The sequence below is a fragment of the Mustela erminea genome, chromosome 2, assembly GCF_009829155.1.
Source record: "Mustela erminea isolate mMusErm1 chromosome 2, mMusErm1.Pri, whole genome shotgun sequence".
In the NCBI taxonomy this organism is placed as follows: domain Eukaryota; kingdom Metazoa; phylum Chordata; class Mammalia; order Carnivora; family Mustelidae; genus Mustela; species Mustela erminea.
The window spans coordinates 95,414,255-95,429,937 of NC_045615.1; the positions used below are offsets into that span (position 1 = coordinate 95,414,255).

Here is a 15,683-nt window from a genome sequence, read left to right on the forward strand (position 1 = left end):
TCCTGGATGGGTAAAGGACTTCTGGTCAAAGTAGACTTTGAATATCCTGCTTACATGGTTTTCTGGGTTCTTGTTTTCTTGTATGCCTCGAGCTGATAATTCTTTCCTATATTGTAAGTTTTTCAAAATTAAGAGACTATTTTATCCAGTATTATTCCTTATTTTTAGGGTGGGGTGTGTGTGTGTGTCTAAATAGTGTAGTCTGCAATGACTAAACAGTGGAAATCTAAAGTCTTCTTTTAGGGTTTAGGGAAAGATTAAACTTTTCATGCAGACTTGAAATTGTATGCTTCTAAGCTGTCATTCTACACCATAAAATGACAATGTGCTTATTTTCCCTTATGATGAATTTTGGGGGACATTTTAAAATTATTAATGAAAAGGAATAGAGTATGAAAAATCTAAGGTAAGACTAGAAACAAAATAAGATCCCTCCTTTTCAAAAAAAAAAAAAAAAAGATCACTCCTTTTCAATATGTTCTAGTCTGGCATGGAATTTATAAATAAGTGTAAATATGCAAATAGACCTTCAGAACCAAAAGCCACTGTTTACTCTAACACTGAATATACACATTTGAAATCCAAGTGATTAGTAAGCTCTGCCACTCTGAGGGAAGTGTTACTGTCATGATCTCAGAGTAAGAAAAGGATCCACCTTAAATGGTGGTTGCATGGAAATCTGTATCATTCAGTCCTTTTGGATAACTTAATTTAGAGCATAGTCATTTCATAAGTGCTATTACATATAGTGAATTATAACTATCAGAAGGAAGTTCTTAGTAGTAATCGAACATATTTGACCCTTATAGCTCTATGCTTAATTCATTTCTACATATAAGAATTTGGCAAAAAGCTACAAAAGAGCTAGTAAAATAATGAAAGTAAAAAATTACAACTCGGGGAAGAGGTTAAGGAAACTAGGAATTATTAGAGGAAAGAGGTGGCTGAGAAAAAGATAACATTCATTTGAAAAGAGATATTAGCAGTGAATTGTTTCCTCTTCTAAGACAATAGTTCTCCAATTTAAGCTCATATTATAATCACCAGGGAAACTTTAAAAATACGCTGATGCCTTGGTCCCATCCCTGGGACTTCTAAGTTAATTGGTCTGGGATATGATTTAGGCCTCAGGATTTTTAAAACACTCTCCATGTGATCCTATGGTGCAGGGCATTATTCACTATAAAATTACTTTAGGAAGCAAATTCCTGTAGTGCAATGACAATTTGTAATACTTGAGTTTAAGTAAAATTGTTCAGTCACTTTAGAAATACCATGAGGTAGAGAATACTAGAAGATGAGATGTCTGCATTTTCACTCTAAACAAAACAAAAGAAATAATGTCTCAACAGTAGTACAAGGTATTTTAATTGGGAAAAAAGCAGACACTTCCTCAGAGTTTGGTAGGCAGAATTCTGGAATGGTTACCAAAAGCATACTGTGGCATCCTGTTATTTGTTCACGCTAATTCTAGACAATTTTGCCTCAGGCTCAAAAGTCAGATCGATTTGAGCTTGAATCCCTACTCCTGGACTTACGTGGTGGGCAACTCTTGGGACATTTGAACTCTCCACAACTTAGTTTAATCATTCATTTGATCATGAAACAAATATTTATCAAACAGTATCAGCTAGGTACACACAAAGTACTGGAGATACAGCAGTGAACAAAACAGTGTGTGCCAAATGGCATGACACTCCTACCTCATCAGGTTATTTCCAAGGAAAACATGAGAAATATATACAAAGTGGTAGTAGAGTACCTGGTTATTATTATTATAATTATGTGAAGCATTTTTTCTGGGGGATAGGGAAACATTAGATTGGAATTAAAATCAGTGGGAATTTTTGTTAATCAACTATAACAATGGTTATGAGTTTTTCTGTTCTCTGTATTTCAAACAGACCTTAAAACAAAAAATAGAGGCACACCTTTCCTAAAACCATCTAAACAACCAACCACCACCACCACCAACAACAACAACAACAAAAACCCAAAGCTTATGATAAGTCTTGGGACACTAAGTAATCAAAATGCCTTAGAGGGGAACCTGGGTTGCTCAGTGGGTTAAGCTTCTGCCTTCAGCTCAGGTCATGATCCTGGGGTCTTGGGATTTAGCCCCGCATCGGGCTGCTCAGCAGGGAGCCTGCTTCCCTCTCTCTGCCTGCCTCTTGGCCTACTTGTGATCTTTCTTTCTCTGTCAAAAAAATAAAATCTTAAAAAAAAAAATTCCTCAGAACCACTTTGAAAACCAGCCATAGTGTGTTCATCAAGGATATAATGGATCACTGTTCACCTCAATCTCCTTTCATTTCTTAGAAAACCGGATGTTACTGATAAAAAGAAATAAAATTGATTTCGTGTGAACTGTATATTCCTAAAGCATTAGCACAGAAATGTGCAGCTGAGTAATGACAATTTGACTACTTCTTTAAAATGTAGAGAATTCTCCTTAAAAAGGATGTTCTTGGGATAAGGTAAAAAAATGAAAGGCCAAAAAATCTCGGAAATGTCTATGTTGCTCCTTCAGATGTGGGCAGCATACTTATGACTGGATGAAACTTTGGAACAGAAATCTGTTGTGAAAAGCCAACAAGTATTTGTAGACATCTTCATTGGTTACCGTCTCTGGAATATGGGAAATGTAGACCGTTTACAGATATGAACCTCTTTCACATAGTTGGGCATTTAAATTTTCATGTAAATCTGTGCTAGGGTTACTAATAAAGTGAAAAAATTTGAATTTTTCTAACATTTTTACAGCTCTTTGGTATACAGTAAATTCTTGACTATGTTACTTTCTTTCCCTCCCTTCCTTCATGGTCTTTATACCCTCTCTTTGGTGCAATAGAAGATTCCAGAAGGGACAGGGATAAATGAACACTGCACTTAACTTTGAATCAATCTCAAGGGCTCCTGTGCAGCAAAAAGGGCAAACAGATGTCATAGCCACCTTCTTGTTTTCTTTCTTACAGGCTTGCTTGTGTGCAAAGATTCGTTCTTTAGTTAATCTAATTTAGCTGTTAGGGTGTTGAAAACCCTCAGTCCGAACACAATTTTTAAAAAAGATTTTATTTATTTGAGAAAAAGAGAGAGTGACCACAAGCAGGTGGAGAGGCAGAGGCTGAGGGAGAAACAGACTCACAGCTAAACAGGGAGCCCAATGTGGGAGTTGGTCCCAGGACCCTGGGATCATGACCTGAGCCAAAGGCAGATGCTTAACCAACTGAACGCACCATCCAGGCACCCCCAGTCTGAACACTTTTAAGCCCATGTTTATACTGTACACCTATGATCTGCGTTTCTAACTCATGCTGATCAGGGTAATAAGGATGGTTTGCATTAGGAAGTCATAACTTCTTTTTGAAATATTTAAATTTAAAAAACAAATTACTGGCCATACCTTCCTATAATGGAATTACTCACACATTGTTGAAATGAGGCTAAATTTAGGTAGTTTGGAAGCTGTGCAGTTCTTGATGGCCCTGTGCTCATTGGTATTGAACTTTATTGCTTTGTTCTGTCAGAGGCCGATGGACTTCTAAATGTTCCTCCTTCACAAACTGTCATCCTCACTCCCTTCTTTGGCAAGTCAGCTTCTGTTTCCTTCCTGTTACTCACACTTGACCTCTTGACCCCTTACTCAGTTCTTCTTTTTTGGTTTATGTAACAAAATGAGAACAAGACAAAAAGGAAAAACAAAACCCACTTAATAATTTTTGAATTAAAAGATGTCAATTTTGTCCTTTTTTTCAAATCTCTTAAAAGTTAATGAGAGAATGAGTCATAATATATTTTATGATTATGTATTTACTCAATCAAATAATACATATTTATTAGAAACATACTTTATGTCAGACATTATAATACATGCTGCATTTAAACTCTGGGAATGTTTTTGTTGTTGTTGTTGTTGTTTTAGAGATTTTATTTATTTATCTGAGAGAGAGTAAGAGAGAAAATGAGAGGGGAGAAGGTCAGAGGGAGAAGCAGACTCCCCATGTTGCTGGGAGTCCAATGGGGGACTCCATCCTGGAACTCTGGGATCATGACCCGAGCCAAAGGCAGTCGCCCAACCCACTGAGCCACCCAGGTGGCCCTGGGAATGTTTTCATTATTTGGATTTTAACATTATGTCACTAGAAAATAGGATTTGGTAAGAATTGGAAACTGAGAGAGGGCAACACACACATGCACACACATGCATACGGAGTCTCTTGATGTTCTGTTTTCTTTAAACAAAACATAAATAAATGAAAACATGTTGACTGTAAATGGCTATAAAAGTCTGTGCTTTTTTATGACTTGCTGATACCGAGAGTGGAAAAAGAAAAAACAAGAAAAAATGAATTGTTTTAGGCTTGGGCTTTCTCCCTTCATTTCCCATAATAGTCATCCATGCCGCCCAATCCAGCCAGCAGCCCCTGACAGCACAGCAGTGAGAGGGAGTGGGGAGAAGGGGAAATGCTGTGACTTGATCCAATTAAAACTGGTAGGAAAAATGTACCACTTCACATTAAATGACTGAGTGGCTTCTTGCCCTCCTTTGGTGTCCTATTAAACCTTTGAGAACTATATCCGGATACCATTGCAGCAGCTCATGTTCAATCCTTATTTAGTAATTCAGATGGATTTGCAGAGATGCTGTTTTAAGAAACTGGGATATTATCGCTAATTTAAGGAAGATTTAGCCAAGATTTGGGGGGAAAATGTGTAAAGTAGCATAGTAATGATATAGTAGGTTATGTGGTGCCTGGCACTGCTCTCATTCTAGGTTTGACCACCAGTAGTATCTATAAATATGTAAATTCAGGCAACATTGTCTTAAATCTTCAGAGCATTAACTGGTCTCCCACACAGTCCTCAAATTTAGCTTGCTGATGGCAAAGCATCCTCCCACAGTTTCTGTCTTTCCTTCATCCTTTGGTCCACATTCAAAGCACATTGTTTCCTTCAGCAGTCAGTTTAGATTTGTTCCAGACACCACTTCTCATTTTGTATTGACTACATTCAGTGTTGTGCAATTAGAGATGAGGCATTGAGAGACTTGGAACTGGGTCTGTTACCTTGGCATGAAATTTAAGTTTTATTTAGGCAAACATCCTCCTTTAACAGCCAGTGAAAGGAAGGCATGAGAGGAGAGGTGACTTACCCAACGGCACCAACTCAGTAGCCTGAGAGGAAACTCTCCTAACTGTCCATCCAGTGATCTTCACTCCACTGGGGAGTCTCTGTTCTCACAACTGTTTTGTTGACTCCACCTGTTACAGAATGGAAGACTCAATTTCCCTATCTGTGAAATGGAGATTGTAAAATAGGTACTTTGTAGCCTTGTTGTAAATAGAAATAGTGTTTAATGTCCATTGTGTAGGATAATGCCTCATGTATTCGATAGATTCATTTCATCATTCTGCAGATGGGATCAACCACCTTCAATGCAGAGAGCCTATATCAGAACAGGCCTTAGAGAACTTCTCACATGTCATGCTATGAGCAATTTTTGCTAACGAATCTGATTGATTGGAATAGGTTTGCATCTATTTTATACTACTTGGTTATGAATTATCATTTTTTTAGGTCTTTCCCCTAATTAAAAAAATTCCTTTCTAAAGTGTAGTCTGGCTATGCCTAAAGTATATTTCTAAAGTGCATGAATTCAGTATTGGCAGCTTCTCTACTGTTAACACTTGATATTCGGCAGCATAAGGGGCATGAACTGTTGGAGCCTTGGTCTGTAATCACAAACCCTGGGTTCGTCCGGGCTACTGCAGTGTGTGTGACCTTGGCCACATTGTTGAACTGCTCTAATACTCCATTCCTCTGCATGTAAAGTGCAGACAGAGATGGATGATTTCTAAATTCCTTTCTAATTCTAAGATACAGAGAAATCTCAGCATGGTAATGAAAACCAAAATAAATGTTTGTGGAGCAGTATGGCATTTTCTGGGAAAATAGATCATCTAACACGTTTTTTGAATTACAGTTACTAAAAATCAAAGCAAAAGAACAGAAAGTCTTAAGTTAGTGCAGTAGGCCTTGCTTGAAATTTACAGTAGTTGTAGAATGTAAGGCCTGTTCTGATATAGGCTCTCTGCATTGAAGGTGGTTGATCCCATCTGCAGGATGATGAAATGAATCTATCGAATACATGAGGCATTATACTATACAATGGACATTAAACACTATTTCTATTTACAACAAGGCTACGAAGTACCTATTTTACAATCTCCATTAAATCAAAATTGGCAAAAAAAAAAAAATCAAAATTGGCTTAGTACATTCAGAGACACAAGAATAAAACCTATTAATAGCTTAACAGAATTTAATTGGATACTATGAGTAATAAAAGAGAGGTATGGGGGTGAAAGCTGATCCTTAAGTGCAATGTTTGACTTTCTGGGAGGGTGAAGAGCTGAATTCCAACTGTGTATGAGCTTTGATTAAAGAAGCTAAATTTTTGGGACCCCTGGGTGGCTCACTTAGTTAAGCATCTGCCATTGGCTCAGGTGATGATCTCACGTGCTGGGATCAAGTCCTGCATTGGGCTCCTTTCTCAGTGGGGAGTCTGCTTCTCCCTCTACCTGCTGCTCCCCCTGTTTGTGCTCTCTTTCTCTCTGACAAATAAATAAATAAAATCTTAAAAAATAAAAAGTTCAATTTCAGTTGACAGGGAAGTGTACATGTATCGCTGTGATGTCTTTTACTGGAATATCTGGGACAGCCTGACATTGCATGGAAGAGGAAAGGTTAAAGTTCTCTCTGGCCCCTGGGGCCCCTTCCTACCTAGAGGCCTAGAACCAGCTGACTATACACTTGGTATCTGGCTCTGTGATACTCGAGCCAGGTGAGGAAGGGAGAGCAGAAAGCACATCGGATGTTAGGCAGACCTGAGGTTTTGAATTCTGGCTCTGCTACCTTAATAGCTGTGTAAACGTGAGCTAGTCATTTAACCTGTCTGAGCCTGTTTCTTTACCTTCAAAATAACTTTGACAAATGGTAACCATTAGATTGTCCTGTCTTACCTTTTTGGCTTAGTCTTTGCTGAGATTTACATTCCAGTTTGAGTTTGTAGTCTGGTTTATACCCGGTTTTCATGTCTTTGGATTTTGTCTATGGAATGCATAACCGTGTCTTATACGTAAATGATGTCCTCTATTACTTTACTGGTGCTCTCTACCCAGTTCCATTTCTTATTTCTTGACATTTCTACATGTACCTCCACATATATTATAGCCAGGAAAAATAGAAAAAAACCTTTAAATGAATGATAATATTTCCAAGTAAAACACAGTTGGTATTAAATCAATTATTTCTTCACTGTTAGAATCCAAATGTTCAGATCAACTGATCCTTAAAAAAAAAAAAAAAGATTTAGTTATTTGAGAGAGAGAGTGCGTGTATGCACGCACACACAGACACACACACATGTGTGAATGGGGGGGAGGGGGAGAGAGTCTCAAGCAGACTCTACGCTGAATGTGGAGCCCTACTAGGGGCTCCATCCCACAACTCTGTGATCCAAACTGAAATCAAGAGTCAGATAGTTAACTGATGGAGCCACCCAGGTACCCCTTGATTAATTGATTCTTTTTTTTTTTAATTTATTTTTTTATTTATTTTCAGCATAAGAGTATTCATTGTTTTTGTACCACACCCAGTGCTCCGTGCAATCCGTGCCCTCTCTAATACCCACCACCTGGTTCCCCCAACCTCCTACCTCCCCACCACTTAAAACCCCTCAGACTGTTTTTCAGAGTCCATAGTCTCTCATGGTTCACCTTCCCTTCCAATTTCCCCCAACTCCCTTCACCTAACTCCCCATGTCCTCCATGCTATTTGTTATGCTCCACAAATAAGTGAAACCATATGATAATTGACTCTCTCTGCTTGACTCCTAAATATAATCACATTTGCCTAATATTGCAACTAAATGCCTCTGAAAGAAATCATACCTTTTAATATTTCATCTGTCATTCAGATAAGCAAATATTTTGTCGCTTTTATGAGTCACTAAATGTTCAGCTTAGCTGTTCTTCATCCCTTTGTATTGCTGCCTTGTGCCCTTTGTGGGGAGCCTCAGGGAAGTCATCCTGTAATGAGACATTGCTCACATGTGTCAATGTTTCTCCTTCTTATGGGATTATGGAAAAGTAATAAATTATGATTAGTATCATTCTTAAGATGAATTAAATCCAGATGAATTCCTTTTGTTAAAATAGAGTGTTTACACCAAGGTAAAATGAGTTGATTCCTTGACTAATGGTCCTCTTATTTACGAAACCCACATGCTTGCTCTGAAAAGAAGTAAGGGAGAAATTTTCACTTTTGTATACCAAATAAAATGAAATTACAATTGGATTTCACTGTGGACCCACTATTTTTGCCTGAGAGAGAGTAATGAAAAGCAGAAGAGTACTGTTACATTTGCTGAAACTAGTTCATTCTCCAAAATCTGGGCTCTAAGGTGAGGGCAACCCCTCTCTCCCTATGGGAGCAAAGTCATCTCAGAGGTCCTGTAAGAGACCCAGAGATTCCCATCTTAAGAAGAGGGTTGGGAAAGATAGTGAAGACTATGAAAACTGGTGAGACCCTTTAATTGGTTGGTATGTCTTTCTTCTCTTGAAATATCAGTCTCCTTACCATAAGAATACAAATATGGTCCTACTCAGACATAGAGGCCCAAAGTGTTGCAGACTTCAAAAAATGCATATTCAGCATTGTTATACTAAAATCCTGGGGATGTGCCTTTTCATGTTAGATAGTAAACATTTTGTTTTCAAATTTGTGTTCACTGCTATACCTAAAATAGTCTCCTCTAGCAGAGCAGTAGCCTAGGCACGCGCGCACACACACACACACACACACACACAAGATATGTAATATATAATTACAATAAATAATATATAATATATAAATAATGTATAATATTTAATAACAAAATATAAAAATATATAATAAATAATAAAATATAGAAAACATATATTCATATAAATATATATACAAAGATATATATTTTAGATCTTTCTTTAAAATTCTTCTACCCAGAATATATTCAAGAAATATTTTGAAAAGAAACACCCCACATAGAATGGCAAGCAAGTCAATATTTATGACAACTCCCTATTGCCTTTCCCCCACCTCCTTATTTCTGACATACCTTCTGAAAATCTTGGCTTGCCATGATGGTTAATCATTTTGAAGTATCTTTCAAAACCTGGAATTGAAAGATGCTATCACCAAAGACTTATTAACAGCTCTCTAAAACTTCACTCTGAATTGAATTAAAGGAGCAATATATTTCTGCCCAAAGAATTTGTTATGGATTCTTGGTAGTAATTCTTGGTTTCCATTCTCAGCTGGACAATCATCATTTCTTCAATAACACTTTCTCTTGTTTTTTAGTTAGCCTACAACTATGCTGAGCTTTACTGCTGGATCCACAACCACACTCGACTCTCCTTCAGTAACATTTTCACCTGATGTACTACAACTAGAAAAGAAAAAGGCACAAGCCTCACCTTCCTGGATTCTCCTAAATTCCTTCTTTCTGCTCACTTTTGAGCCAATACTGTGAGGTTGTACCATTATCCCACTCTTGATTTGGCCCTGGGAAGAGCCTTCAGTTCATTTTTTACTATACAAAGGCTTTGATTTCTGAGATACAGTGTTTAGTTTATGAATAGTAAACTCTCTATTTTAATCTGAAAATGGTTTTCTATTCCTTACTCCAGATTGAAGGTTTAGCTAAAGGTAGAATTCTTGGTTGACAGATATTATTTTAGTATTTTGAAGACATTATTTTATTTCTTCTGATTCCTATTGATGCTGAAAAGGAGTTTGCTATCAATCAAACTGTTGCTGTTTTCAAGGTAATTTTTCTTCTTTGGTTGCTTTTAATTTTGATAAGTGGTGTTCTGTAGTTTCATCCTGCCACCATTGTGGATTTGTTTCTGTTTATCCTTTTCAGTGCTTATTGCATTTCTTCAAGCTGAAGACATCCTTGCTATAGATTGAATGTTTGTGTTTCCCTACCGCCCCCCCCCCCCCGGAGATTCATGTATTGATACTTAATCCCCAGTGAGAGGGTATTTGCAGATGAGCCCTTTTGGAACTGATTAGGTCATCAGAGTACAACCCTTCTGATGGGATTATATCCTTGTGCAATAGAGCTCAGAGAGTTCCCTTGTCCCTTCTTTCAAGGAAGGACACAGAAAGAATTCTGCAGTCCAGAAGAGGACCTTCACCCAACCATGCTGCCCTCTGATCTTGGACTTCTAGGCTTCAGAATTCTGAGAAATAAATTTCTATTGTTTAGAGACCACCCAATCTGTGATATTTTGCTGTGACAACCAGAATGGACTAAGAAAGACAAATGTAAGTATGCATTTCCATGAGCTTTGCAATTTTATATATTCTGTAACTTCTACCACAACCAAGATACAGAACATTTCATTACCTTAGAAAGTTCCTTTATATGCATCTCCATCTAGCCCTTGACCACAATAATCACTGATTTGCTTACCTTTTCTAATATAGGTTATGCTTCTTTTCTGGAGTTTTATTTGACTTCCCATTAATATTAAAATATAATGACTGTTTGGGGGCAAAGGACATGTTCCAGAACAAGATTGCAATAGTAAATGTACAGCTCTACACATTTACTGAAAATTATTGAGCTGTGTCCTTACAATGGGTTGATTTTCTTGTATGTAAATTGTACCTCGATAAAGCTATTAACATTGGTATAAAAATTTAATAACTGTATTTCCTTTTAGAAATTTGATTTGGTTCTATTTTTAAATCTTTCATTTTTTTTTCTTTTTCTTTTTTTTTTTTTTAAGATTTTTATTTATTTATTTGACAGAGAAGGAGAGAGCAAGCACAAGCAGGGGGAATGGCAGGCAGGGGAGAAACAGGGTCCCCTGCTCAGTAAGCAGCCCTATGTGAGGCTAGATCCCAGAACGCTGGGATCGTGACCTGAGCTGAAGGCTGCAGCTTAACAGTCTGAGCCACCCAGGTGCCCCTTACTATTCTTTCATAAATGTTTCTTTTAGGGTCCATAATCAGAGGAACGAGACTGATATAAAATGAAAATCAAACAGAGCTTTATTTCACTCCAAGCATCAAAAATCAAACTGACCGGGGGCGCCTGGGTGGCTCAGTGGATTAGGCCGCTGCCTTCGGCTGGGGTCATGATCTCAGGGTCCTGGGATCGAGCCCCGCATCGGGCTCTCTGTTCAGCGGGGAGGAGCCTGCTTCCCCTTCTTTCTCTGCCTGACTCTCTGCCTACTTGTGATCTCTCTCTCTGTCAAATAAAATAAATAAAATCTTAAAAAAAAAAAAAATCAAACTGACCAGTCAGGGCTGTCTCTAACGAAAAGGCGACAACGATGATCCCGACAAGGTCACTCCCAAGAAGGACCCTCCAGACGAGGCTGCTCTGGACAAGGCTGCTCCGCAGATGAGGCCGCTCCCCGGTTGGAGCTGCTCGCAAGAAGAGGCCACTCTGGACGAGGACGCTTCCTGGATGAGGCCGCTCCCAACGACAAAGAGGTGACAACGACAGCGATGATGACAAGGAGGACAACAACCCCGATGACACAGACTCTGCTTCCCATGACGCCACTCTGACAAGGCTGGCTCCCCAGAGGAGGCCACCGCTCCAGATGAGGCCGCTGGACGAGGAGGCCGCTCCTTGGAATGACGCCGCTCGGGTGAGGCCCCTTGGGGTGGGGCGCGATTCCGGGTGGCGAGGCCACTCAGGGCGGGGCCACGGCTCAGGGCAGCGAGGCTGTTGGCGGGTGGGGTGCTCCTCTGTGGTGGCAAGGCTGCTGGCGGCTGGGCGGTTCCCCACGGTGCCGCTGCCAAGCGCCGTGGTTCCGGGCGGCTATTACAGCTCTGACAAGAGCTCTTACAGCTCTTACAGATTTTATGAGAGCTCTAACTGCTCTCCTTCTTCTCTCTCCCGACAGCTCTCCTTCTTCTGCTCCCGCCGACTCTCCTTCTGCCTTCTTCTTCCTCTGACAGCTCTCTTCTTCTGCCTCAGCTATCCTGCCACCTGTGGGGGGATTTCTTTATCCCCCGATGGCCTAGGGGGACTCGAACCCCTCAACCGTCCAGGGGGACTCGAACCCCCCGGCAAACCCTCTGACCGCCCAGGGGGACTCAAACCCCCCATCCGTGTAGGGGGACTCAAACCCCCTGACCGTCTAGGGGGACTCGAACCCCCCAACTGCCCAGGGGCACTGTCGATCTGCCAGCAGAGGGATGGGGAGTCCCCGCATCCACTCCAGCCCTGGGGAGCATGGCTGCATCCAGCTTCTCCCTGGTGGACCATACCCTGGAGCTCTAACCAGACAGACAGATAGGATCCCGTGATCTTTCCTCCGGAGGCTTTTCCCAAAAATTCTGATGCTGGCTCAGTTCTCCTCGTTTTGAATCCGGGTGCCCCCTCCAATGTTAGGGTCCATAATCAAAGGAGCGAGACTGATACAAAGCGAAGGTCAAGCAAAGCTTTATTTCGCGCCAAGCATCGAGAACCAAACTGACTGGTCAGGGTCGCCTCTTTGCAAGAGATGGGAAAACATTCCAAAATACCAAAAAGAAGACTGAATTCAAATATTTAATGGGAAGTAGAAACTAATACTGTGTTGGGAGATTGAGTGCTCAGACTTATATTGGCTCTGGGATTGGAGTCTGGGTTTTCAATACCCGTGTAGGTCTTGAGATAGAGCCTCAGGCAGGGAGGGCCTCAAAGGATGTCCTGTCTTTTAAAAAAGGAAGTAAACAAGCTGTGTACAACCGGATGAGAAAGAAATAAGGATATCTGCTGTTCCTATAGAGCAATCAAAGAAACACATATTCACTCCAGAGATACCTGGACGCATACTATCTGTGTGGTTGAGAACTAATAAAATACCGTGATCCAGAAATATCAAACTCTCTCAAAAGGACACTTTTAAAACCCAGGGCACAAGGTATTCATTCCCACAGTTAAAACAATTTCTGAAGAAGAGCTGCCAACAAAAATTGCACAATATATAATGAAGCTATAAATAAGAATGAAGACTCTATAGATAATCAGTGAATGGAATTATCACTTTTTAAGAAAGATTTTCTTCATTTATTAGAGAGAGAGAGAGAATGTTAAAAAATAAAATGTTAAAAAATAAAATGTTAACAATTTTTAAATAAATAATATTTAAATAAAATACTACAAAATAATGTATTTTACAATTTATTATATATTATATAATAATACATTTATAACATATAATATATTGTATATAAATATATAATAAATACAATATTAAAAAATATTTTGGGGGGGCACCTGGGTGGCACAGTCAGTTAAGCATCTGGATCTTGGTTTAGGTTTGGGTTGAGATCTCAGGGTCCTGAGAGGGAGCCACTTGTCTGGCCCTGTGCTCAGTAGGGAGTCTGCTTGAGCTTCTCTCTCCTTCTCCTTCTCCTGCTGCCCCTCTCCTCTACATACTCTCTCGCTCTCTCCAATATAAATAAATCTTTAAAAAATATTTTTGATTACCTTTATGCATCATTTCTATGTATTTTTAACGTGTTCAATGCTTAACTACATTAACTTAGTTCACCATGTTGTAAGAATTACTTACTCTTCAAGTCATATGGTCCTTTTTCAGTTCTTAGTTCACAGATTCCTTATACCTTCACTTTTGTGACATCATTTGCTCTCATCTCTTCTACTACTCACAGAAAGCAGTATAGACTGTTGGAAGAGCATGAACTTTGTTATCAGAGAGACTCAAATTCAAATACTGATTTCTCTACTTACATGTTGTGTGATCTTCAAGCTCATAATTTAACTTTGTTTTTCTACTGTACTCTTTTGTGACTTGAATCACGGTTCAAGTTTGAGAATCCATAATTAATAGTAACAATATTCTTGGCAGCAGAGAACAGTAGTGATGAGTTATTTCTTTTCTTTCATTTTTGAAATTTTTACCTTGCAGTGAGTTACTATTTTTAAAAATTAAGATAATAATGGACATAGAACATTATATTAATTTCAGGTATACAATCCTGATTGTAGATATGTGTATACTGAGAAATGATCAGCACAGTGACTGGTGATCACCACACACATTTACGATCTTTTTTCTTTGTGAGGAGAACTTTAAGATGTATTCTCTTAGCAGCTTATGCTGGGGAGCCTGGACCCCCGTGGATAGACCTGGGGCTGCCAGTTACTCTAATCAGTGGATTTGGAGGGGGCTCTTTAGGGAAATGATAGCACTGCCCCCTAGGTTAGTTATTTAATTTTAAGATCTTTATCTGTAAAAGAAAAAAATTTTTTTTTAAAGTTATAATGAAGAATAAACTAAATAATCTGTATAAAGGACACAGAGTACCTTACAAAGATTAAGTATCTTAATATTAGTAGTAGCAGCAGATATTTATGAAACTCTTGCTATCAGCTTAAAACTGATAATTCTTCACATTCCTTACTTTTCCAGATTCTTCAGACTGGATCAGTTCATGTAGATTTTGAGGGGGGAAAAAACCCCAGAGAGGATGTCCATTATTTGCTGTCAAACTTCTGCCATTGCATCATTGACCATTCCAGAGGAGGTTTTTTTTTTTAATTTTTTGTTTGTTTGTTTGTTTGTTTGTTTTTAATCCTTGTAATTACTTTCCCAAAGACAGGGATTGTGGACAATTAATAATACCCATTTGAAAATCTGTTGGGTTATTTGAGGTGAACTCAGTGGTGATATCAATAATAAATCCTTTCCCTCATTGGAGACATGGATGAATAGATTTTTCTTTATTTTCCAATAAAAATAGATTAAGTCAGTGTACCATACTAACATACAGGCTTTACCCAAGAGGACTTTTCTTCATATTCTTGCTCAGTAGTGTCTATCATCTAGGAAAAGAGCATATAGACGTTGGATTTACAGTGTTTTACTACCATTAATTACCATTGATAAGAAGGAAAAAGTCCCTAGCTGCTCTTTCTTTCTCATTCCTTACTTTCTCCCCCAGAATAATCATTGCCACTCCCATGATTCCCAACATCACTCACAAACGATCTACTCTCAAAATTATAATTCTAGACTTCACTCTTACCTCTCTTATGAGTTCTATATCTAGATGCAGTTAGAAATTTCTGGTGCCTGAATAATCTCAACTATGATTATTTTCTTCTCTGATTTCCTGCAAGAAAGGAAACTTACAGGGATAATAACCAAACTGGAAAGTACCTTTTGACAATAGCTTGGCAATTATCCTGTAACTGTGAAAATCTCCCGTAAAAGTTGCACGGAAAGATTTAATTTGAGAAGGGTCTTAGGTTAAAGCAACATTTACCCTCAAACAACGTATATTTCACTTTCAACCTCCATCCAAGTTGATCTTGCAACTGCACTCAGAGAGATGCCAATCCAAAGCACATCACCAAGTCAGGGGAAAAAGAGAAAAATGAATAGCCAGAAAGATTTCCTTGCCTCCAATACCTCGTACTGAGCAGAGATGGACTGCAAGCCATGAGCAGGGCAATCTAGAGGTCACTGTGTGGGAACAGAAAGAACAGAAAGACTTCCCAGTATACATCAAACGCAAGGTATTGGAGTTTTCTCATTATACCTGCTACATGGATCCAGGAAGTAGAAGGCAGTTTTCTGGTTTTTAAAAATATACCCACC

At 38.9% G+C, this 15,683-nt stretch overlaps 1 long non-coding RNA gene across 1 annotated transcript in view; it reads left to right on the forward strand.

Moving 5' to 3' along the window:
* Positions 1-11,371: 11,371 nt before the first annotated feature.
* The window catches only part of LOC116584757, a 41,560-nt gene continuing 37,248 nt past the window's right edge, over positions 11,372-15,683 (forward strand). The window contains exon 1 of the long non-coding RNA XR_004283317.1: positions 11,372-11,714. This is a non-coding gene — a long non-coding RNA (uncharacterized LOC116584757). The remainder of the gene's footprint in view (positions 11,715-15,683) is intronic.